The following is a 26,261-nucleotide window of genomic DNA, read 5'->3' on the forward strand; positions in this document are numbered from 1 at the left end:
ACCTTCGTAGAGCAGCACTGACTTTGTTTGATTAAATTATTTTGCAGCTGTTATTAATTCCTTAATTAATTGGTTCTACCATTTTTTCCAGCAACAGATGTTATGTTTGTCCACCTCTAGTGAGCTGCTTTCTCTCTCCCTCGGACTTTGCATTGGTAGTTTTCCAATGCTCTGGTTCCTCTCTGGAATGTAAGGATTTGTGGAAGATTGCAAACAAAGCATCCACTCGGCAATGGCCACTTCCTTCAGGATCCCAGAAACAGGACTGCTCTGTTTTTAGGTCCATTAATTTACCCAGGACTACATTTTTACTGATGATGATATTAATTCCTCCCCAAGTATGATTCTATATGAATTGGATTAATTAGATTTTCATAGTACCTACTGTTTCCCAGCATGTGACGTACTGTGAAGCTAATCCACTAAAACATCCACATCCACTAAAACATCCACATCCCTTGCCATTTCCTTGTTTCCTAAAACTATTTACCCAGCCTTATTTTTTTAAGTACCTAAAGTTTTCATGGACCAATGTCTTCCTTTTATCTGCCTGGAACGACCCCTATTATAATAGTCCTCCCTGGTTGGCTCTTGTGGTTTATTTTCTGTTTTATTCTTTATTGTCCTTCTTTGCTGGATTCTAAATTTATCCCAATTTTTCAGGTCTATCGGTAACTTTGGTATTCTTATACATTTTCTCTTTAACTTGGTATCCTCCATAACTATACTGGTTACCCATATTCTGTTTTATCTGTTCCTTCCAACTGCGATATATGTCTCTGACTCAACATGCAGCATAATCGTGGGATGATGAAGCGGGGATTGTCAAAAACAATAGACAATAGGTGCAGGAGTAGACCATTTGGCTCTTCGAGCCGGGAACGCCATTCAATGTGATCATGGCTGATTATCCCCAATCAGTACCCCATCCTGCCTTCACCCCATATCCCCTGACTGCTATATTTAAGAGCCCTATCTAGCTCTCTCTTGAAAGTATCCAGAGACTCGCCCTCTGAGGCAGAGAAACCCATAGACACACAACCCACAATAATCATCCTCATCTCTGTTCTAAATGGCTTACCCCTTATTCTTTAACTTTAGCCCCTGGTTCTGGACTCTCCCAACATCGGAAACATGTTTACTGCCTCTAGCGTGTCCAAATCCTTAATAATCTTATATGTTTCAATAAGAACCCCCGTCATCTTTCTAAATTCCAGAGTATACAAGCCCAGCCACTCCATTCTCTCAGCATACAGTCCCGCCATCCCGGGAATCAATCTTGTAAACCTAAGCTGCACTCCCTCAATAGCAAGAATGTCCTTCCTCAAATTAGGGGACCAAAACTGCACACAATACTCCAGGTGTGGTCTCACTTGGGCCCTGCACAACTGCAGAAGGACCTCTTTGCTCCTATACTCAACCCCTCTTGTTATGAAGACCAACATGCCATTCGCTTTCTTTACTGCCTGCTCTACCTGCATGCTTACTTTCATTGGCTGATGAACAAGGATCCCCAGATCCCATTGTACTTTCCCTTTTCCCACCCTGACACCATTTAGATAATAATCTGACTTCCTGTTTTTGCTACCAAAGTGGATAACCTCACATTTATCCACATCAAACTGCATCTGCCCACTCACCCAACCTGTCCAAGTCACCCTGCATTCTCATAGCATCCTCCTCACAGTTCACATTGCCACCCAGCTTTGTGTCATCTGCAAGTTTGTTAATGTTACTTTGAATCCCTTCATCGAATTCATTGATGTATATTGTAAATACCTGTGGTCGCAGCACTGAGCGTTGCGGTACCCCACCAGTCACTACCTGCCATTCTGAAAGGGCCTCGTTAATCCCTACAATTTGTTTCCTGTCAGCCAACCAATTTTCTACCCATGTCAGCACTCTACCCCCAACACCATGTGCCCTAATACCATGTGCCCTAATTTTGCCCACTAATCTCCTATGTGGGACCTTATCCAAGTGTACCTGGAAAGTCCAGGTACACTACATCCACTAGCTCTCCCTTGTCCATTTTCCTAATTACATCCTCAAAAAATTCCAGAATATTAGTCAAGCATGATTTCCCCTTCGTAAATCCATGCTGACACGGACCGATCCATTTGCTATCCAAATGTGCTGCTATTTCATCTTTTATGATTGACTCCAGCATATTCCCGACCACCAATGTCAGGTTAACTGGTCGATGATTCCCTGTTTTCTCTCTCCCGCCTTTCTTAAAAATTGGGATAACCTTAACTACCATCCAATACACAGGAACTGATCCTGAATCTATAGAACATTGGAAAATGATCACCAATGTGTTCTAGAGTCACTTCCTTAAGTACCCTGGGATGCAGACCATCAGAGTCTAGGGATTTATCAGCCTTCAGTCCCATCTGTCTACCCAACATTCCATACCAGGGCATCAGAAATGTCCTCGATCTTCAGGGAACGGGGATTCCCCTCCGCCACCATAGATGAGGCTCGCACCAGGGTCTCATCCATACCATGCAACACTGCTCTGCCTCCCCATCCCTGCTCTCGCAACAAGGGCAGAGTCCCCCTGGTCCTCACCTTCCACCCCACCAGCCGGCAAATACAACACATAATCCTCCGCCATTTCCGCCACCTCCAACGTGACCCCACCACTCGCCACATCTTCCCATCTGCCCCCATGTCTGCCTTCCGCAAAGACCGCTCCCTCCGCAACTCCCTTGTCAATTCTTCCCTTCCCTCCCGTACCACCCCCTCCCCGGGCACTTTCCGTTGCAACCGCAAGAAATTTAACACCTGTCCATTCACCTCCCCCCTCGACTCCATTCAAGGACCCAAGCAGTCGTTCCAGGTGCGACAAAGGTTCACCTGTATCTCCTCCAATCTCATCTACTGCATCCGCTGCTCTAGATGTCAGCTGATCTACATCGGGGAGACTAAGCGTAGGTTGGGCGATCGTTTCGCTGAACACCTCCGCTCAGTCCGCAATAACCAACCTGACCTCCCGGTGGCTCAGCACTTCAACTACCCCTCCCATTCCCATTCCGACCTCTCTGTCCTGGGTCTCCTCCATTGCCAGAGTGCGCAACACCGGAAATTGGAGGAACAGCACCTCGTATTCCGCCTGGGCAGTTTGCATCCTGATGGCATTAATGTTGAATTCTCCCAATTTTGCTAGCCCTTGCTACCCCTTCCTTAACCCTCGAGCTGTCTCCTCCCATCCCCCTGTCCTCGGGCTCGTCCTCCTCCCTTTTTCCTTCCTTCTCCCTCCCCCACCCCCCATCAGTCTGAAGAAGGGTTTCGGCCCGAAACGTCGCTTATTTCCTTTGCTCCATAGATGCTGCTGCACCCGCTGAGTTTCTCCAGCAATTTTGTGTACCTTCGATCTTCCAGCATCTGCAGTTCCTTCTTGAACCATTACCTGCCTAATGTGGATTTCCTTCAATTGCTCTGTCACCTCAGATCCTCTGGCCAATAGTACTTCAGGAAGATTGTTTGTGATCCTTAGTGAAGACGGATCCAAAGTACCTGTTCAACTCATCTGCCATTTCCTTGTTTCCTATAATAAATTCACCTTTTTCAGTCTTCAAAGGTCCAACTTTGGTCTTAACTAATTTTTTCCTCTTCACATAGTTAAAGATGCTTTTACTATACTCCTTTATATTATTGGCTAGCTTACCTGTGTACCTCATATTTTCTCCCCGTATTGCCATTTTAGTTATCTTCTGTTGCTCTTTAAACATTACCCAATCCTCTTGCTTCCCGTTCATCTTTGTTACGTTGTACTTCTCATTTATTTTGATACTTTCCCTGATGTCCCTTGTCAACCACACTCCCCTTGGAATCTATCTTTCTCTTTGGAATGAACTGATCCTGCACCTTCTGTATTATTCCCAGAAATACCTGCCATTGTTGTTCCACTGTCATCCCTGCTACGGTATCTTTCCAGTCAATTTTGACCTGCTCCTGCCTCATGGCTCCATAGTCCTCTATGTTCAACTGTAACACTAACACCTCTGATTTACCCTTCTCCCTCTCAAATTGTAGATTAAAACTTAACATATTATGGTCACTACCTCCTAATGGCTCCTTGACCTCAAGTTCCCTTATCAAATCCGGTTCATTACACAACACTAAATCCAGAATTGCCTTCTCCCTGGTAGGCTCCAATACAAACAGCTCTAAGAATCTATCATGGAGGCAATGCACAAATTCCCTTTCTTGAGTTCCAGTACCAACCTGATTTACCCAGTCTACCTGTATGTTGAAATCTCCCACAACAACCATAGCATTACCTTTACCATATAACAATTAACATCTACAACACGGAAACAGGCCATCTCGGCCCTTCAAGTCCGTGCCAAACACTTTTTTTTCCCCCTAGTCCCATCTACCTGCACTCAGACCATAACCCTCCATTCCTTTCCCACCCATATACCTATCCAATTTATTTTTAAATGATAAAATTGAACCTGCCTCCACCACTTCCACTGGAAGCTCATTCCACACAGCCACCACTCTCTGAGTAAAGATGTTCCCCCTCGTATTACCCCTAAACTTCTGTCCCTTAATTCTCGTCATGCCCTCTTGTTTGCATCTTCCCTACTCTCAATGGGAAAAGCTTATCCACATCAACTCTGTCTATCCCTCTCATCATTTTAAAGACCTCTATCAAGTCCCCCTTAACCTTCTGCGCTGCACAGAATAAAGACCTAACTTGTTCAACCTTTCTCTGTAACTTAGTTGCTGAAACCCAGGCAACATTCTAGTAAATCACCTCTGTACTCTCTATTTTGTTGACATCCTTCCTATAATTAGGCGACCAAAATTGTACACCATACTCCAGAATTGGCATCACCAATGCCTTGTACAATTTTAACATTACATCCCAACTTCTACACTCAATACTCTGATTTATAAAGGCCAGCACACCAAAAGGTTTCTTTACCACCCTATCTACATGAGATTCTACCTTCAGGGAACTATGCACAGTTATTCCTTGATCCCTCTGTTCAACTGCATTCTTCAATTCGCTACCATTTACCATGTACATCCTATTTTGATTTGTCCTGCCAAGATGTAGAACCTCACACTTATCAGCATTAAACTCCATCTGCCATCTTTCAGCCCACTCTTCCAAATGGCCTAAATCTCTCTGGAGACTTTGAAAATCTACTTAATTATCTACAACACCACTTATTTTAGTATCATCTGCATACTTACTAATCCAATTTTCCACTCCATCATCCAGATCATTGATGTACATGACAAACAACAGTGGACCCAACACAGACTCCTGAGGCACCCCACTAGTTACCGGCCTCCAACCTGACAAACAGCCATTCACCACTACTCTGGCATCTCCCATTCAGCCACTGTTGAATCCATCTCGCTACTCCACCATTAATACCCAACAATTGAACCTTCTTAATCAACCTTCCATGAGGAACCTTGTCAAAGGCCTTACGACATGCCAATTTTAACTACTGATTCAACTTGCACTCTACATCCAGGCTACTGTTTGGGGGGCCTGTATATACATCCCATTATGGTCTTTTTACCCTTACAATTCCTTAGTTTTATCCATACTGACTCCACATCTCCTATTACATAGAAATTAGGTGCAGGAGTAGGCCGTTTGGCCCTTCGAGCCTGCACCGCCATTCAATATGATCATGGCTGATCATCCAACTCAGTATCCCGTACCTGCCTTCTCTACATACCCCCTGATCCCCTTAGCCACAAGGGCCACATCTAACTCCCTCTTAAATATAGCGAATGAACTGGCCTCGACTACCCTCTGTGGCAGAGAGTTCCAGAGATTCACCACTCTGTGTGAAAAAAGTTCTTCTCATCTCGGTTTTAAAGGATTTCCCCCTTATCCTTAAGCTGTGACCCCTTGTCCTGGACTTCCCCAACATCGGGAACAATCTTCCTGCATCTAGCCTGTCCAACCCCTTAAGAATTTTGTAAGTTTCTATAAGATCCCCTCTCAATCTCCTAAATCCTAGAGAGTATAAACCAAGTCTATCCAGTCTTTCTTCATAAGACAGCCCTGACATCCCAGGAATCAGTCTGGTGAACCTTCTCTGCACTCCCTCAATGGCAATAATGTCCTTCCTCAGATTTGGAGACCAGAACTGCACGCAATACTCCAGGTGTGGTCTCACCAAGACCCTGTACAACTGCAGTAGAACCTCCCTGCTCCTATACTCAAATCCTTTTGCAATGAAAGCTAACATACCATTCGCTTTCTTTATTGCCTGCTGCACCTGCATGCCTACCTTCAATGACTGGTGTACCATGACACCCAGGTCTCGCTGCATCTCCCCCTTTCCCAATTGGCCACCATTTAGATAATAGTCTGCCTTCCCGTTTTTGCCACCAAAATGGATAACCTCACATTTATATTTCAATGTCACCCCTGGTAAGGGACTGAATTTCACTCCTCACCAACAGAGCTATCCCACACACCTGTCTGTCTTTTCGATAGATATACCCTTGAATATTCAGTTCCCAGCCCTGGCCCTCTTGCAGCCATGTCTCTGTAATTCCCACAACATCATACTTGCTCATTTCTAACAGAGCCTCAAGCTCGTCCACTTTATTTTTTATACATCGCACATTCATATACTACACTTCGACTTCAGTATTCACCTCTCCTCTCACCGCTCGCAATTAGCCCCGACCTTACTCTCATGTCCCTCCTCGAACTTACCTTCCCATTAATTCGAGAGACTTTCGTAACGGTTCCTGTACTCACTATCTCTTTAACTCCATCTTTAAACTCCCAACTTGTCAATCCCTCCCCACCCCCCCCACTATTTAGTTTAAATCCAGTGAGAATGTCCAACAGACAGTGGTAAATTTGTCTGTCCTTCAATGCATCAATAAAATAGACAAAGCTGGACAACTCTCTGGAAAGATAAACAGAGTTGATGTTTCATGGTGAAGATCTTTTGTCAGAACCATTCTGACAAATAATCTTCACGCTGAAACATGAACTCTTGATCACTTTTTATGGATGCTGTTACCTGCTGAGTGTTTCTCTCATTTTCGGTTTTTGATTTCAGATATCTATCATCTATATTTTCTTGATCTTTGTTCAATGCAATGCTGAAGGTATGAATACATAACTGTTCAGAAAGTTTCTGACATATGACATCCATTTACAGATTACCAAGAGTACCTGAAACAGAAGACTATTCCAGTCCAGCACCAAGAAGCTCAAATGTTCTCATCCACTGAACAGTTCAGGCTTCACCTTATTTACATATTCCATGTTGTCTTTACACAAGACACTACTCCTCTGTATAACATCTTCAAACCCTCAGTCGTCAAATGACCAGCAGCTGAAGAATAAAAGACTTGAAATGAAAAGAAAAATTTGATTTTGAGAGAACTTGTCGACAATATCAGTAAGAGTTTCTATGGATATATGAAAAGGAAATGGATGGCTTAAGCGTGGGACCTCCAGAGAATGATGTTGCTGACTTAATAACGCGGTTAGGGAGCCTACTCTTGCCCATTTTTTGTACTTATACTCGCTGATAGTGACCGGAAAAAACAATTGGTCGAACTAGTTGCCAAATAATAGTCTCCCTTTGATTCTGATGGGGAGGAGTGAGTGTTGTTCCTGAAATGTCAGAACTGCAGCCTCAAGAGGCAAAGTGGAAGTGTTTAATGTGATGTCCTTGACTGCTGATGAATCATCACTTTCCAGGAAGTGCTAGTAGCTGAGATCCACCTGCAAGAGTGATGGGAGGCTATGAGAGTCCAGTAGACCCTCTACTTCATCACCTTTACTTTACCATCGAGACCATCTTGCTTTTCAAAGGATGTAGCCCATTCAGTACACAGTGATATTGTCAATTCCAAAAATGAATTGTAACAGTCGATGATTTAATGTCTAAAGGTGCTAACTATATTGTACATATTTTTCTCACTATTCTATGAAATAAATGTTAACCCAACGAGGATAAGTATCCTGGGAGTCTTAACTATCTTCTGCACCTCTGCTGCTTAATACAGGGGTCTATAGGCATGGGCATCATGTGCTCTACAGGGCTCTCGCTTAACTTTTTTTCCCTGTTGCCAGCCGGGCAACCTTGGCAGCTTTTTAGTTTTCCAAATGACAGTTTAGGTGGTCATTCAAGATGGCTTGCATGACACGCGCGATAATGTGCTCGGATAAAGCACGTAGTTACCAGTCGGAATTATACTCAATGAAGCATTCACATATTATTTCTGCTTCAAATAAAGTCACAAACTAAACATTCACCAATATATCCCACAATGCCATGCAGCAAAATTATAAGACAGTATCTCAACTCTTTTTACACATTGCAGTTAATGCAATTTCTATTAGTTCTTTCCACTTCCAAACAAGATTATTTGGATTATTCAGCGTATGATCAACCTGTGTCAATAAATCCTGGACCATGGTAACATATATGCGTACGTACAGTTGTGAATGTTGCTCAATAAATAACTACAGTACTGATACTCCATAGTAAGAGCATTGATTTGCCGTTAAAATGAATTCGGTAATAACGTGTCAATGATAGCATTGACAATCTAACACTGCGGTTTTAATGTTTCACGTGCTCACAATTTGATTAATCCATCTTTATGGATTAAAACAAATAATAACATTGGGAATGAAAACACATTTTGATTGCAGGACAATAGGGTCAGGGATGGGGATGTGTGTGAATCAGTGCGGGGTGGATAGATGGTCGTGTGGGGGGGGGGTTAGAAGGCAGTCGGTGCAGAATGGATGGATTGAGGCAGGTGAATTAGTACGTGTTGGTTGTAGTAGGTAAAATTGTGAGGGGAGAGCACGGGGGATGTCAGTGGTGTTTAATGGGGGGGTTCAGTACGGGATGGATGGGGGTAGACAAAAGTGCTGGAGAAACTCAGCGGGTGAGGCAGCATCTATGGAGCGAAGGAAATAGGCAACGTTTTGGGTCGAGTCCCTTCTTCAGATTGTTCCTCCCATTCTTCTTGAATGGGAGGATCAGTACAGGATGGAAGGGGGGGGGGGGGGGGGGGTCAGCAGCACAGGGTGGATCGGAGGGTCTGTGCTGGATGAATGGGTGATCACTGCAGGATGAATGAGGGGGGAAGGTACAGAGTAAATGGAGGGTGGATCAGTACAGGATGGATGGAAAATTGCAGGATGGATGGGAAAGGGGTAAGTACAGGGTGAATTGGGGAACCAGTGCAGAATGGATGGGGGGAGGGGGGGGCGTGGGCAGGAGAATCAATGCGAGGTGGAAAGGGTGATCAGCGCAGGATGAATAGATTGGGGGGGGGGGGGGGGGGATGGGGAGGAGAGCACAGGGGATGTCAGTGCGGACTGAATAGAGGCGGGAATGGGGATCAGTGCCGGATGTAGAGGAGGGGTCCCAGGATAAAGGGTGGGTGGTGGGGGCGTACAAGAGAGAGAGAGAGAGAGGGGGGGCGAGGTGGGGAGGAATGAAGGTCAGCACTCCTCGGACATCGCCCCGCTGCCTTGGCCGTTGGGATTTCCTCGCCACCACCTCCCTCCTCCGCCAGCTAACAGCAAGGTGCGGGGCCGAGCGGTGCAGCTCAAAGATCATATGGCTATAGGATCTATGGTGCAGCTGCTTCAGAAGTGTCGCAGTGAATGACGGCTCCCGCACAGCGGCAGCAGCGGCCGCGACAGCAATCCCGCTAACGGCGAAAACCGCTTTAAAAAAAAACCCCTCCCGCACGCTGAGGCCTACCCCTCCCTCCCTCCTCCCGGCCTCAGCGTGCGGGAGGGTTTTTTTTAAATGCGCCGTTAGCGGCAAAGATCCTATTGCGGAGCTCTGCTATAAGATGTTCAAGAAGGAACTGCAGATGCTGGAAAATCGAAGGTACACAAAAAAGCTGGAGAAACAAAGCGGGTGCAGCAGCATCTATGGAGTGAAGGAAATAGGCAACGTTTCGGGCCGAGTCTGAAGAAGGGTTTCGGCCCGAAACGTTGCCTATTTCCTTCGCTCCATAGATGCTGCTGCACTCGTTGAGTTTCTCCAGCTTTTTTGTGTACCTCTGCTATACGATCTTTGGTTAGCGGGTTTGCAAGCAGCGGGCCTTATCAGGGGGGGGCGGAAGGAGGAGGAGATGGAGCCGCTGTTCGGGGCCCGTCTTTTCGCTGCGACCCTTCGTCACCCCGCACCAAGTATCTTGCCCACGCAATATAGCCATCACCGCCGACACAAAACGTCTCGTTCCTTTTCTCCAGAGACGCTGCCTGACCCGTGGAGTTACTCCAGTTTTTTGTGTCTATCTTCGGTACAAACCAGTATCTGGTTGCCAAGCCGGGAGTTTGTTCTGATGTGTCAACGTTTTTGTTGAGGTAGGAGTTGATATGTGCCATAACCAACCTCTCAAAGCACTTGTGTAGCAAAGAACTACAGATGCTGGTTTACAATGAAGATTGACACAAAATGTTGGAGAGAAGAAATTGGTGACGTTTCGTGTCGAGACCATTCTTCACACAGAATCGGGGGGGGGGGGGGGGGGGGGGGGGGGAGAGGAAAACTAAAGGTGTGAAAACGGGAGATCAAAGCAGATGACGTTCAAGGAAATGCAGAATGGTTCTTTGTTGGATGAGGGGAAGGTGACAATGAAACGTGTCGGAGAGCTAGGGTGGAGGAGGGACGGAGCGAGAGGGAAAGCAAGGGCTACTTGAAGTTAGAAAAATCAATATTTGATACAGTGCCCTCCATAATGTTTGGGACAAAGACCCATCATTTATTTATTTGTCTCTAGTACTCCACAATTTGAGATTTGCAATAGTAAAAATTGCATGTGGTTAAAGTGCACATTGTCAGATTTTAATAAAGGCCATTTTTATAGATGTTGGTTTCACCATGTAGAAATTACAGCAGTGATATTACATAGTCCCCCAATTTCAGGGGCACAGTGTTTGGGACACAGCAATGTCATCTAAATGAAAGTACTCATGTTTCGTATTTCGTTGCATATCCTTTGCATGCAATAACTGCTTGAAGTCTGTGATTCATGGGCATCATCAGTTCCTTCTGTCTTCTCTGGTGATGCTCTGCCAGGCCTGTATTGCAGCCATCTTTAGCTTATGCTTGTTTTGGGGGCTTTTCTAGACTGGGTATTGAGTAATGAGGAAGGGTTAGTTAGCAGTCTTGTGTGTGGCCCCTTGGGCAAGATTGACCATAATATGGTTGAGTTCTTCATTAGGATGGAGAGTGACGCTGTTAATTCAGAAACAAGGGTCCTGAACTTAAAGAAAGGTAACTTTGAAGGTATGAGACGTGAATTGGCCAAGATAGACTGGCAATTGATTCTTAAAGGGTTGACGGTGAATATGCAATGGAAGGCATGGATGAGCTACAACAATTGTTCATCCCAGTTTGGCAAAAGAATAAATCAGGGAAGGTAGTGGCTAACAAGGGAAATCAGGGATAGTATCAAAACAAAAGATGAAGCATACAAATTAGCCAGAAAAAGCAGCCAACCAGAGTACTGGGAGAAATTCAGTCCAGCAGAGGAGGAATAAGGCTTAATTAGGAAAGGGAAAATAGATTATGAAAGAAAACTGGCAGGGAACATAAAAACTGACTGCAAAAGTTTTTATAGATATGTGAAGAGAAAAAGATTAGTTAAAACAAATGTAGGTCCCTTGCAGTCAGAAACAGGTGAATTGATCATGGGGAACAAGGACAAGGTAGACCAATTGAATAACTACTTTGGTTCTGTCTTCACTAAGGAAGACATAAATAATCTGCCGGAAATAGCAGGGGACCGGGGGTCAAATGAGATGGAGGAACCGAGTGAAATCTAGGTTAACCGGGAAGTGGTGTTAGGTAAATTGAATGGATTAAAGGCCTATAAATCCCCAGGGCCAGATAGGCTGCATCCCAGAGTATTTAAGGAAGTAGCCCCAGAAATAGTGGATGCATTAGTGATAATTTTTCAAAACACTTTAGATTCTGGAGTAGTTCCTGAGGATTGGAGGGTACCTAATGTAACCCCACTTTTTAAAAAGGGAGGGAGAGAGAAAACGGGGAATTACAGACCAGTTAGTCTAACATCGGTAATGGGGAAACTGCTAGAATCAGTTATTAAAGATGGGATAGCAGCACATTTGGAAAGTGGTGAAATCATTGGACAAAGTCAGCATGGATTTATGAAAGGTAAATCATGTCTGACGAATTTTATAGAATTTTTCGAGGATGTAACTAGTAGAGTGGATAAGGGAGAACTAGTGGATGTGTTATATCTGGACTTTCAGAAGGCTTTCGACAAGGTCCCACATAAGAGATTAGTATACAAATTTAAAGCACACGGTATTGGGGATTCAGTATTGATGTGGATAGAGAACTGGCTGGCAGACAGGAAGCAAAGAGTAGGTGTAAACGGGTCCTTTTCACAATGGCAGACAGTGACGTGGGGTACCGCAAGGCTCAGTGCTGGGACCCCAGCTATTTACAATATATACTAGACCAAGTGCAGACCCGTTGGGTCTGTTCCCCCAATGTGTGGTTGTGGGGGGATGGGGGGCGGAGGCGGCATGCAGCGTCACACACACAAACTATTTCCCCCCCCGCGTACACACGCTAATTACCCCTCTTGATATTATATTAATATTATTAATTTGCTCATTTTACCCCATAACCACCCTATCTACTGACGCATAGCCCCCAACTTGCAGTTACATCTAGAGAGAGGAGGCGGGGGTAGAGAGTGAGGGCAGAGAGAGAAGACAGAGACAGGAGAGCGAGAAGCAGAGAAGAGCGAGAGAGACAGAGACAGAGAAGAAGAGAAGGAGACCAGATAGAGCAGACGAGAAGAAGAGAGAAGAAGAAGACAGAAGAGGGCAGAGACAGAGAGAGAGGGGCAAGAGGGAGAGGGGGCTGGAGGGGAGGAGAAGAGGGCGGGTGGGTGAGGGGGGAAAGGTGGGGGAGGAAGGGAGAGAGGGAGGGGAGGAGAGTGAGGGAGAGAGAGGGGGTGCTGAGGGGGGTGACGGGAGGTGGGAAGCAGGGGGGAGGGGGGGGGAGAGAGAGGGGGGAGAGAGAGGGGGGGGGGGGGGGGAAGAGAGAGGAGGGGAGCGAGAGTGCCTTTTTTCTTCAACCCAAACCCCCCAAACAACCATTTGCAGGCAGTGCCTTTTTACTTCAAACCAACCATATTTTCATTTTCAAACCACACTAAGGGCACTCAGTTGAGTAGACATGTGTTTAGTGTTATTCAGAGCTCAGGGAGAAGTGACCTCCATCTTGCAGAGACTGAGTGAGGTACACCACTTCCTGGTTTTATAATCCATCCCCCTCCCTCCAGCAGGGGCAGCAGAGAGAATGGTGATTTTTTTTAAAACATTAATATCTCTCAGATTTTTCATCGATGGGATAAATTCTCTGGTTCAGGAAGGCAGACTTGGGCTCTGAGCGAGGTGGCCAAAAATGACGGCCGTAGGCGGCGGCGTTCTCTCGGAAATCGCAGCACAGCGGGCCAAAAGCGGTCAAGATCAGACTTTTAGTAAGATAGATTAATGATTTGGACGAGGGAATTGAATGCAACATCTCCAGGTTTGCGGATGACACGAAGATGGGGGGCAATGTTAGCTGTGAGGAGGATGCTAGGAAGCTGCAAGGTGACTTGGATAGGCTGGGTGAGTGGGTAAATGCATGGCAGATGCAGTATAATGTGAGGTTATCCACTTTGCCGGCAAAAACAGGAAAGTAGACTATTATCTGAATGGTGGCCGATTAGGAAAAGGGGAGATGCAACGAGACCTGGGTGTCATGGTACACCAGTCATTAAAAGTAGGCATGCAGGTCAGGGAGTAGTGAAGAAAGCGAATGGTATGTTAGCATTCATAGCAAAAGGATTTGTGTATAGGAGCAGGGAGGTTCTACTGCAGTTGTACAGGGTCTTGGTGAGACCACACCTGGAGTATTGCAAACAGTTTTGGCCTCCTAATCTGAGGAAAGACATTCTTGCCATAGAGGGTGTACAGAGAAGGTTCGCCAGGCTGATTCCTGAGATGTGAGGACTTTCATATGAAGAAAGACTGGATAGACTCGGCTTGTACTCGCTAGAATTTAGAAGATTGAGGGGGGATATTATAGAAACTTTCAAAATTCTTAAGGAGTTGGACAGGCTAGATGCAGGAAGATTGTTCCCGATGTTGGGGAAGTCCAGAACAAGGGGTCACAGTTTAAGGATTAGGGGGAAATCTTTTAGGACCGAGATGAGGAAAACATTTTACACACAGAGAGTGGTGAATCTCTGGAATTCTCTGCCACAGAAGGTAGTTGAGGCCAGTTCATTGGCTATATTTAAGAGGGAATTAGATGTGGCCCTTGTGGATAAAGGGATCAGGGGGTATGGAAAGAAGGCAGGTACAGGATACTGAGTTGGATGATCAGCCATGATCATATTGAATGGCGGTGCAGGCTCGAAGGGCCGAATGGCCTACTCCTGCACCTATTTTCTATGTTTCTATGTAAGGCAGATGAGCTCAGGGCATGCATAGGTACATGCGGAAGTCGTAGCCACTGAAATCTGGTTAAGAGGGGCAGGACTGGCAGTTCAATGTTTCCAGAGATACCGGTGCTTCAGGATGGATGGGAGAGGGTAAAAGAGGGTGAATTGCATTATTGGTTATGGGGGAGCCAGCGTGCTTTGTAATGTCAGCGCTGTAAGTAGCTGTTATTTTTATACATTGTGTTTGCAAGCAAAGAATCTTGTCACATGTGACAATAAAGTATTGCTATTCCTACCTGTGTAGAGACACAGGAGATCGACAAGGTCTTCAATGAGTATTCCTCCACTGTATTTACTGAGGAGAAAGCCAAGAAGACGGAGAATCTTGGGGCAGTTAATGGAAGTGAGTAGAGAGAAGTCAGTGTTATGGTCGAAGAGATGCTGAAGGTACAATCATGTATGAAGGTAGACAAATCTCCAGGGGCTGTTCAGCTATATCCGAGGACATTGTGGGAAACTAGAGAGGAAATTGCAGGAGCGTTAGTTAAAATTTACGAGTCGTCTTTAAATACAGGAGAGGTGCCGGAAGATTGGAGGGTGCCAAATGTTGTGCCTCTATTCAAGAAGGGCTGCAGGGAAAATGCTGGGAACTATATGTCAGTGAGTTTAATATCTGTAGTTCGAAAGTTACCAGAGAGTATTCTGAGGGATAGGATATACAGGCATGTGGGCGGGCAAGAGCTGATTAAGTATGGTCAGCATGGTTTTGTACATGGGAGGTCGTGTCTCACAAACTTGATTTTTTTTTTTGAGGACTTGACCAAAAAGGTCGATGAGGGCGAAGTTGTTGAAGTATAATGTATATATATGGACCAGCAAAGCATTCAACAAGGTTCTGCATGGTAAGCTGCTCTGGAAGGTTAGATTGAATGGAATCTAAGGACAGATAGCTGAATGGGTAGAAAATTGGCTTCATCCAAGGAAGCAAAGGGTGAAGGTGGAAGGTTGCTTCTCTGACTGGAGGCCTGTGACGAGTGGTGTGCCTCAGGGCTCGGTGCTGAGCCCGTTACTGTTTGTCATCCACATTAATGAATTTGATGAGAACATACAAGTTCAAGATGATCAAGTTTGCTGATGATACAGAAATGGATGATTTTGCAGATAGTTAAGATGCTTGTCAAAAATTGCAGCAGGATCTTGATCGATTGGCCAGGTGGGCTGAGGAATGGTTGATGGAATTGAATGCAGAGAAATCTGAGGTGTTGCATTTTGGGAAGTCTAATATGGGCAGGACCTAGACAGTGAATGGTAGGGCTCTGGGTAGTGTAGAGCAGAGTGATCTAGGAGTGTAGGCGAATACTTCCTTGAAGGTGGAGTCACAGGCACCTTGTTATAGGAAAGATGTCAAGCTGGAAAGAGTACAGAGAAGATTTGTGAGGATGTTGCCAGGATAGAGGGTCTGAGCTACAGGGAGCGGTTGAGTAGACTGGGACTCTATTCCTTGAAATGCAGGAGGATGAGGGATGATCTTATAGAGGTGTATAAGATCATGAGAGGAATCGATCGGGTGAATGCAGAGTCTTTTGCACAGTGAATCGAGGACCAGAGGATATAGTTTAAATAGGAATCTGAGGGGTTACTTTTGCACACAATTGAATTGAATAAATATTATTAGCCAAGTATGTCTTTTTACATAACTGGAGCGTTTTTGACGACAAGATTAGTATTCACTTTTGTACACCAATCTTCGTTTCTTAACAAAAATCTACCCATCATGTGAAACCTTATAAATAGTAGATATAAATTAGATAACTTCAAGACCGAAAATCAAAAACCTTTTTCGTAACGGACAAATTTTCATTGTTTTCCCACCATTTTGGACACCGAAAGTGTAACATAAAAAACTCTGCCACATTTAGTCATGAATATTTAATTCATAAATAAACTTTATATGGCCCTCATACATATACGTTTTGATAATGATCTAGAGAAATATCTTCATCTGTACTAGAAGAAAAAGACAATAACATAAAGATAATACAGTACAGTAAAGATCCCGTAACGGTCGTTGTGCTTGGTGTCCAATGTCACAACGACCGTAATGGGATCTTTACTGTACTGTATTATCATTGGGTGACTTCATTCGTTTTTCTTATTTTCCAATTTAATATATCAAAAATGCATAAACTGTTTACGATATATTTTCCAACTTTTTAAAATCAATTAAAGAAAATATTTTGGACATAAATCGGTTATCAAAACAAAGAAACTGAGCTAATCTTCAATTTGACAACATACTGTCTCTTGTTTACCTGTTTACGGACCAAGTTGCTAACTTCATTCCTTTGTGTCAACTGATGGAAGCTCCACAACGACTGTTACGGAGACATTTTACTTACAAAAAATTCAGCCCAAATCAAATGATCTGACGAATCATGGCCATCGGTAATGTACTGCTTAGATCGCATTGGTGAAAATGCTTGGTTCTCGCTAATAATGTAACGTTCGTTTTTTGGCACGCCAAACCTTTTAGTTTCCACTGTACGAACGTTTGTAACACGTTGCGGTGTCCACTCAGATAGATGCAATATTCTACTAAATGAAGTAGAAACGGTGTTTGCAATTTTATTGTTCCATGTGGTATTCATAAACATAGAAAGGAATAAGAAATACGTGCACTTGGTGTGCCAACCAGGTCACTGGTGGACACCACATAACAACCACTACACAAAATGTAATTGTGTATTCTGATGCCATTTACAGAAACTTGCCATCAATATGCTATCTTTTCTTATATTTGTTGTTAGTCATGAACCCAATAAAGTGCTTGTCAACTTTTTTGAGGAAATTTGAAATTTGACACCATTTGTCACATTTTTGTGTGCAAAGACATATACATACAAGGAATTTGCCTTGGTGCTTTGCTCGCAAGGATAACAACATGATATACAGTAGACAATTAAACATTTATAAATGATTTAAACATGTGAGTAATAAAATTAAAAAAACAAAGCAAAATGAGGCTACAGACTTTTGGCTGTTGAGTAGAGCTAGAACTCGTGGTTTAAAAGCTGTTTTTAAGTCTGGCTGTGGCGGCTTTGACGGTTTGGAGTCATCTCCCAGAGGGAAGTACTTCAAAGTGTTTGTACCCAGGGTGAGAGGGGCCAGAGATGATCTTACCCGCTCGCTTCCTGGCCCTTGCAGTCAATTGGGGGAATGTTGCAGCCAACAACCTTCTCGGCTGATCGAACGATGCGCTGCAGCCTCCGGATGTTGTGCTTGGTGGCTGAGCCAAACCAGACCATGATAGAGAAGGTGAGGACAGACTCTATGATGGCAGTATAAAACTGGACCATCATTGGCTGTGGCAGATTGTGTTTTCTCAGCCTCTGCAGGAAGTACATCCTCTGTTAGGCCTTTTTGACCGTCGATGGTGGCCTCCCATTTTAGGTCCCTGGAGATGATGGTACCTAGGAACTTAAATGACTCCACAGATGTGACTTGGTGGAGGTGAGACAGAGGGTAAGCTTGACGATCGCTTCGCCAAACACCTCCGCTCGGTTCAATAACAAACCTGATCTCCCAGTGGCTCAGCACTTCAACTCCCCCTCCCATTCTGAATCCGACCTTTCTGTCCTGGGCCTCCTCCATGGTCAGAATGAGGACCACCGGAAATTGGAGGAGCATCACCTCATATTTCGCTTGGGCAGTTTGTACCCCAGCGGTACGAACATTTACTTTTTTATTTTCAGGTAGTCCTTACTGACTCCCCTTCTCAGCTCTCCCACTAGCTCTCTGGCTCCAATTCTTCCTTTCTTCTTCCCCCCCCACCCTCGCATCAGTCTGAAGAAGTGTTTTGGCCCAAAACGTTGCCTATTTCCTTCACTCCATAGATGCTGCCTCACCCGCTGAGTGTCTCCAGTATTTTTGTCTACCTTCCACAGATGTGACTGGTGTTGTTGATGGTGAGTGGGGGGAGGGGAGTTTAAGCTCTCCTAAAGTCTATAATCAATTCCACAGCCTTAAGAGCATTAAGCTCCAGGTTGGTGCGATGTTATCCGGACCCCGGCTGTGTCACTTTTTGTCTGTAGGCATATTCCTCCCCATCCTGGATCAGTCCAATCAGGGTTGAAATTCACATTAGACAGGAAATGGTGTTGGGTGGACTGATGAGACTGAAGGCAGATACATCCCCAGGGCCAGATGGTCTGCATCCCAGGCTACTTAAGGAAGTGGCTCTAGAAATTGTAGAGGCATTGATGATCATTTTCTAATGTTCTATAGATTCAGGTTCAGTTCCTGTTGATTGGAGGATAGCTAATGTTATCCAACTTTTTAAGAAAAGCGGGAGAAAGAAAACGGAATTATAGACCAATTAACCTGACATTGGTGGTGGGGAAGATGCTGGAATCAATTATAAAAGATGAAATAGCAGCATTTGGTTAGCAGTAGCAGGATCGGTCTGAGTCAGCATGGATTTACGAAGGGGAAATCATGCTTGCCTAATCTTCTGGAATTTTTTGAGGATGTAACTTGGAAAATGGACAATGGAGAGCCAGTGGATGTAGTGTACCTGGACTTTCAGAAAGCATTTGATAAGATCCCACATACGGGGCAAAATTAGAGCATATGGTATTGGGGGTAGGGTGCTGACATGGATAGAAAATTGATTGGCAGACAGGAAACAAAGAGTAGGGATTAACTGGTCCCTTTCAAAATGGGAGGCAGTCACAAGTGGGGTACCGCAAGGCGCGGTGCTGGGACTGCAGCTATTTACAATATACATTAACAATTAGATGAAGGGATTAAAAGTAACATTAGCAAATTTGCAGATGACACAAAGCTTGGTGGCAGTGTGAACAGTGACGAGGACGCTATGTGAATGCAGGTTAACTTGGACAGGTTGGGTGAGTGGGCAGATGCATGGCAGATGCAGTTTAATGTGTATAAATGTGAGGTTATCCACTTTGGTAACAAAAACAGGAAGACAGATTATTAACTAAATGGTGTCAAGTTGGGAAAAGGGGAAGTACAACGGGATCTGGGGGTCCTTGTTCTTCAGTCAATGAAAGTAAGCATGCAGGTACAGCAGGCAATGAAGAAAGCGAATGGCATGTTGGCCTTTATAACAAGAGGAGTTGAGCATAGGAACAAAGAGGTCCTTCTGCAGTTGAATAGGGCCCCAGTGAGACCACACCTGGTGTATTGTGTGCAGTTTTGGTCCCCTAATTTGAGGAAGGACATTTTTTGCTATTGAAGGAGTACAGCGTAGGTTTACAAGGTTAATTCCCGGGATGGCTGGACTATCATATGCTGAGAGAAAGGAGCGGCTGGGCTTGTATACTCTGGAGCTTAGAAGGATGAGAGGGTATCTTATTGAAACATAAGATTATTAAGGGTTTGGACACACTAGAGGCAGGAAACATGTTCCCGATGTTGGGGGAGCCAGAACCAGGGGCCACAGTTTAAGAATAAGGGGTAAGCCATTTAGAATGGAGACGAGGAACCACTTTTTCTCAGTGTTGTGAGTCTGTGGAATTCTCTGCCTCAGAGGGTGGTGGAGGCCGGTTCTTTGGATACTTTCAAAAGAGAGCTATATAGGGCTCTAAAAGACAGCGGAATCAGGGGATATGGGGAGCACTGATTGGGGATGATCAGCCATGATCACATTGAATGGCGATGCTGGTTTGAAGGCCCAAATGGCCTACTCCTGCACCTATTGTCTATTGAAAGTGTGTAAGAGGGGAGGATATGAACTGGATAGATGTGGGCTTACCTGCAATTAAGAAATTCAAAGTCACCTACAACCCAATAGCATTAACACCAGGCTTAGAGTAAAGTTGATTAATCTACATCCATTTTTACACAAATTCTACTCTTACCTTTTGTATTGTGAGGCATCAGCTCTTGGACACCTCCTCATACCTATCCCTTGAGCACAATGTCAACTATGAACACTCGTAAACTGGACCACTCTCTGTTAAACTTCCCTTTCCGCTGACTCTGTCTGAAGAAGGGTCCCGACCCAAAACGTCACCTATTCCTTTTCTCCAGAGTTGCTGTCTGACCGGCTGAGTTACTTTCAGCATTTTGTGTTCATCGGCCGAACCATCCCAGTTCTCAGCATTTCCAACAACCCCCTCCTCAACCTCCAACAAGACTGTTCCACAAGTCTATACTACTTGTTTCTATTACATAGGCAGACATTTGAGGAAATATTAGCATAATATGGGCCTTTCATCTAAAATGAATGTCCTGCCTTTGGAGTGTGAATGACAACAAATAAATGCAGTTACATTTTGCAGCTTTTATACATAAAACACATCAAGAGGGATAAATTGTGCCAACATTAACTGATGAGTCCCAAGACTGCGTGGCTGAGCACAGCTCCAATGTCATTGATAAATTCTCCCACGCCACTTGTCTTTGTGCCCCTGTGCACACACCTCAATGAGTTCTGAGCCTGTCACAATGTCAATCTCTTCTCATTGTCTCCAGGCCTATTTCTCTGGCAAGTAGTCCTTGTCTTAGACCCTCTCTTCCTGCCTCCACCATTCCTCCTATTCCTGGACACCCTATGCTGGTCTTCTACCCTCTCTGGACCTTTTCATGTTCAATTGCCACTGCGACATCAATCATCTCAACCTCCACTTCCTTTACCCACTCCGACCTCACTCTTTCTGGATGCTCAATCCTGCGTACACTCAGTAGCATTACAGTGCTGAAGCCACATGTCAGCTCTCGGACATCTCCTCACACTTACTGCTTTATCATTTCCCCACAGACCCACACCAGGCCACCAGCTCCCAGGCCATTACCAATCTCATCATTTCTGGCGATCTGCCCTCCACAGCCTCTAATGTTATCATTCCCCAGCCCCATACTACCATCTCCTTCTCAAATCCATAGGCAGAGCTGCCCTGGCAGTCCAGTTTGTTCTGCCTGTTCCTGCCCTGCTCCTCCAAATCACTCAATTTTATAATTCTTCCCTTGTCCAGTCCCTTCCTGAACTGGAACAGGAAGCAAAGAGTAGGAGTAAACGGGTCCTTTTCACAATGGCAGGCAGTGACTAGTGGGGTACCGCAAGGCTCAGTACTGGGACCCCAGCTATTTACAATATATATTCATGATCTGGATGAGGGAATTGAAGGCAATATCTCCAAGTTTGCGGATGACACTAAGTTGGGGGGCAGTGTTAGGTGTGAGGAGGATGCTAGGAGACTGCAAGGTGACTTGGATAGGCTGGGTGAGTGGGCAAATGTTTGGCAGATGCAGTATAATGTGGATAAATGTGAGGTTATCCATTTTGGTGGCAAAAACGGGAAAGCAGATTATTATCTAAACGGTGGCCGATTGGGAAAGGGGGAGATGCAGCGAGACCTGGGTGTCATGGTACACCAGTCATTGAAGGTAGGCATGCAGGTGCAGCAGGCAGTAAAGAAAGCGAATGGTATGTTGGCTTTCATAGCAAGAGGATTTGAGTATAGGAGCAGGGAGATTCTACTGCAGTTGTACAGGGTCTTGGTGAGACCACACCTGGAGTATTGCGTGCAGTTTTGGTCTCCAAATCTGAGGAAGGACATTATTGCCATAGAGGGAGTGCAGAGAAGGTTCACCAGACTGATTCCTGGGATGTCAGGACTGTCTTATGAAGAAAGACTGGATAGACTTGGTTTATACTCTCTAGAATTTAGGAGATTGAGAGGGGATCTTATAGAAACTTACAAAATTCTTAAGGGGTTGGACAGGCTAGATGCAGGAAGATTGTTCCTGATGTTGGGGAAGTCCAGGACAAGGGGTCACAGCTTAAGGATAAGGGGGAAATCCTTTAAAACCAAGATAAGGAGAACTTTTTTCACACAGAGAGTGGTGAATCTCTGGAACTCTTTGCCACAGAGGGTAGTTGAGGCCAGTTCATTGGCTATATTTAAGAGGGAGTTAGATGTGGCCCTTGTGGCCAAGGGGATCAGAGGGTATGGAGAGAAGGCAGGTACGGGATACTGAGTTGGATGAACAGCCATGATCATATTAAATGGCGGTGCAGGAACGAAGGGCCGAATGGCCTACTCCTGCACCTAATTTCTATGTTTCTCTGTTTCTATGTTTCCTACCTACGTCTGAGACACTTCACATGCTCTACACCTCTTCAATAACTTGAGCAGGAACCCAACAGGATGGTATAGTGGCGCAGCGTAGAGTTGCTGCCTGACAGGGTCAGAGACCTAGGTTTGATCCTGACTATCGCAGTATTGGTGCTCTATGTATGGAGTTTGTATGTTTTCTCTGTGACTGCGTGGATTTTCTCTGGGTGCTCTGATTTCCTCCCACACTCCAAAGACGTATAGGTCTGCAAATTGGCTTTTGTAAATTGTCCCTACTGCTAGTGTTCGGAGTGATCGCTGATCGGTACAGACCCAGTGTGCCAAAGCGTCTATTTCTACGCTATATCTCTAAAGTCAGCTTCCCTCTACTAACTCCAGCCCAGCGCAAATTGGAGAAACAGCACCTCATATTTTGCTTGGGTAGCTTACAGTCTTACTGTCTCTGACTACATTTTATCTCTCTACCGCCCACTCCCCTAACATCACTGAAGAAGGGTCTCGAACTGAAACGTCACCCATTCCTTCTCTCCAGAGATGCTGCCTATCCCGCTGATTTACTCCAGCCTTTTATGTCTATCTTCAATTTAAACAAGCATCTGCAATTCTTTCCTACGCATCTGTTAAGTTGAGGTTTTCCTTTCTACACATCACAGACATCTGAACTTCATCTACTGCATCCGGCATCCTCGATGTGGCTTCCATTACATCGGCGAGACCAAACGTAGACTTAGCGACCATTTCACCATTTGCGTTTGATCCTCTAAGGCCTGCAGGATCTCCCAGTTCATAACCATTGCCCTTCCCATTCCCACACTGAGCTGGGCATCCTCCATTGCCAGAGTGTGGACACATGCAAATTGGAGGATCAGTACCTCGTACCTTGGATTGGGGGCGCTACTAGTCGGCTGCCCTGCCAGCAGCGTATTTGTTATTTCAACTTTTTGGGGGGTGTTTTGGTATGTCTAAATGTTTGTTTTGGGTGTCTCTCTGTGTGTCTTGTGTGGGGGATGAAAAGGGGGAAACTGTTTTTCAGTCCCTTCCTCGAAGGAGAGGCAGCTTTTTCCATGTGGCTTCACCGCCTCTCCTCTCGCGGCCAAACAGCTTGAATTGGAGCGGCCTTTCCTGGAGTCGGGTCCAGAGCTGCAGCAGCGGGAGCTGAGTGGCCTTGCCAGAGGGTCGCCAGAAAGGAGTGTTCCAATCGGTGGCCTGGTGACTTTCGCATCGTGGGGCTGTGGTCTGCGAAGCTTCTAGCCGGGGACGTGGCGTGGCAAGAGTGGGATCCCTTACCGGGGAAGAGCTCCGACCACCGGCCTATAACATACTGAAACCGTGGTCTCCGGTAGGAAAGAGCCGATTTGGACACTCCAAGTTGCGCAGTGCGGTCGATCGGCCCGACGAGAGGGCCTGTACATCCGGCCGTCCATAATGGTGACTACCGAGGGTTTATGGCCCCGACCACGAATGAACAAAGGGAGGATCACTGACTGAACTTTGTGCCTTCCATTACAGCGAAGAATGCTGTGGTTGATTTTTGTGTTAAATTCTATTATGGGTTTTTTTCAACGGTATCACTGCATAGCAAATTCATTTCACTGTTCCTTAGTTGGTGCATGTGACAAATAAAACTGACTGACTTTGGATAGCTTACAAGACAGTGGTATGAACATTGTATTCATCTCCAATTTGAAGTAATAACTCTCAGCTCCTCTCTCTTCCTGTTGCGCCCTCCTCAGTGCACACATCACTTGCACCATCTCCCAGTCACCCAGCTCCCTTTCCCTCCTACCTACACTCAACTCCCATCCCTAAATCCATTTCCTTTTCTTTCCCATTCTACTCCCCCCCCCCCCCCCCCCCCCTTCCATTCATATCCCTCCCCCCAACTTTACATTTCACTTATCTCCTTATCTGACACCTTTTGGCTCCTTCACACCTCCAGCCTCTGTCACTTTCTCCACCCACCCATCACTCGCCACGCTTTATCCCGCCCCACCATCCTCACTTCCAGCTTTCTCCCTGCGACCACAATCAGTGCGAAGAGGGTCCATACCCCAACCGTGCTCCATCGTCTCCCTCCGCAGACGCTGCCCGACTCTGGGACGGGTCCCGCGCTGCCCCCTGGCGGCCGGGAGGTGCATTGGCGGGCGCGGCTGCACCCCCTGTTGGCGGGGAGGATTATCGCTGATTATCGCGCGGCTCCCCCCGGCGGCGGGGAGGAGTGGTGCTCACCGCCGCTCGAAGCTCCAACGCAGGTGGACGTTGGGGAGCGGAGCGTCCGCCGGCCTGTGATGATCTCCCGCCCGGACTCCAGGTAGAGAAATGGAGACTAACTGTTCCCTCAGCCTCCTAGCGGAGCGGTTACAGCCCGCGCTGGGCTCGGTGGCCCTCTCCGTGCACCGTGAGGTTGGGGTGAGCGGCGAGTGGGCGACATACTGGAGATGTGGAGGAACAATCCAGAAGGTCAGGACATGAGGAGGACGAGTTGGTTCTGAGCCCCAGTGTCCGCCTCACCCCGTGGCTCCATCACATTTAACCTGCTCCGCATCCCCTCAGTCTTGAAAGTACTTCAAAACTTACATAAAACCTCAACGGTTTGGTTAATTATCACCCTATCCACATGTGCGGCCACGTTCAGTGAGCTCAGAACTTGGTTAAGAAGTCCAAGATCCCTTTCAGAACAGTAGAGAATTAGTAGAGTTGAGTAGAGAAATACAAAAGATTTGATGCCCCCAGAATGAAGATATTCCCTCCCTCTTTGAGAAAGAATCCAAGTTTGACCTACCTCGCCTTTTATCTAAAATCCTCTAAACCTGGCAGCAGACTGTTGCAATCTCTCCAAAGCCCCCATATTCTGTCCCGTAATTGGGAGATCAGACCTACCTTGTCAAGCCCCATGAAGACATACTTCTCCAAATACTTGGAAGGAAGAATGAATTACCAAACATCTCCGCATCCCATTCTTAAGCAAACGATATCCTGTTCACTAGCTCCAGCTGACATTTTAATTTGTGGACAAAAACACTGCTGATCATGGTCAGATACTTGTCTGCCTCAGCCCTAGGACACCAATGTAAGAGTTTCACAAGTCAATGTACTCTTGTCAATCGTACTCTGTACATCGACGAATGCTTTGGGGCCACCTCCTGCACTCACACACAACTGACTGACTTAATCCACTTCATCACTAACTTCCATCCGGCACTCAAATACACCTGGATCATTTCCGACACTTCCCTACCATTCCTTGACCTCACTATCTCCATCGCAGGTGATAAACTTCTGACCGACATCCACTATAAACCTACTGACTCCTATGGCTATCTCGACTACACTTCTTCCCACCCTGCTTCGTGTAAGTACTCCATCCCCTACTCCCAATTCCTCCTTCGATGCCGCATCTGCTCCCAGGATGAGGCGTTCCACACCAGGGCATCTGAAATGTCCTAATTCTTCAGGGAACAGGGGTTCCCCTCCTCCACCATAGATGAGGCTCGCACCAGGGTCTCTTCCATACCCCGCAACACTGCTCTCTCTCCGCATCCCCCCACTCGCAACAAGGGCAGAGTCCCCCTAGTCCTCACCTTTCACCCCACCAGCCGTCATATACAACAAGTAATCCTCCGTCAGTTTCGCCACCTCCAATGTGACCCCACCACTCGCCACATCTTCCCATCTCCCCCCATGTCTGCG

The 26,261-nt window shown here is 45.8% G+C and overlaps 2 protein-coding genes across 5 annotated transcripts in view; both read left to right on the forward strand.

Moving 5' to 3' along the window:
• Positions 1–8,499, forward strand: part of LOC129711749 (tumor necrosis factor receptor superfamily member 5-like) — a 42,295-nt gene extending 33,796 nt beyond the window's left edge. For all 3 annotated transcript variants that reach the window (XM_055659673.1, XM_055659675.1, XM_055659674.1), the window contains exon 9: positions 7,170–8,499. The gene's annotated coding sequence lies outside the window, so the exon portion shown is untranslated. The remainder of the gene's footprint in view (positions 1–7,169) is intronic.
• A 16,253-nt stretch (positions 8,500–24,752) lies between these two features.
• LOC129711750 (tumor necrosis factor receptor superfamily member 14-like) overlaps positions 24,753–26,261 on the forward strand; it is an 84,893-nt gene continuing 83,384 nt past the window's right edge. The window contains exon 1 of one of the 2 annotated variants that reach the window (XM_055659676.1): positions 24,753–24,882. The gene's annotated coding sequence lies outside the window, so the exon portion shown is untranslated. Of the gene's footprint in view, positions 24,883–24,907; positions 25,032–26,261 lie in introns of those variants that run through there. The other variant, XM_055659677.1, reaches the window with a different exon arrangement.

Source organism: Leucoraja erinacea, chromosome 30 (assembly GCF_028641065.1).
Source record: "Leucoraja erinacea ecotype New England chromosome 30, Leri_hhj_1, whole genome shotgun sequence".
NCBI lineage: Eukaryota > Metazoa > Chordata > Chondrichthyes > Rajiformes > Rajidae > Leucoraja > Leucoraja erinaceus.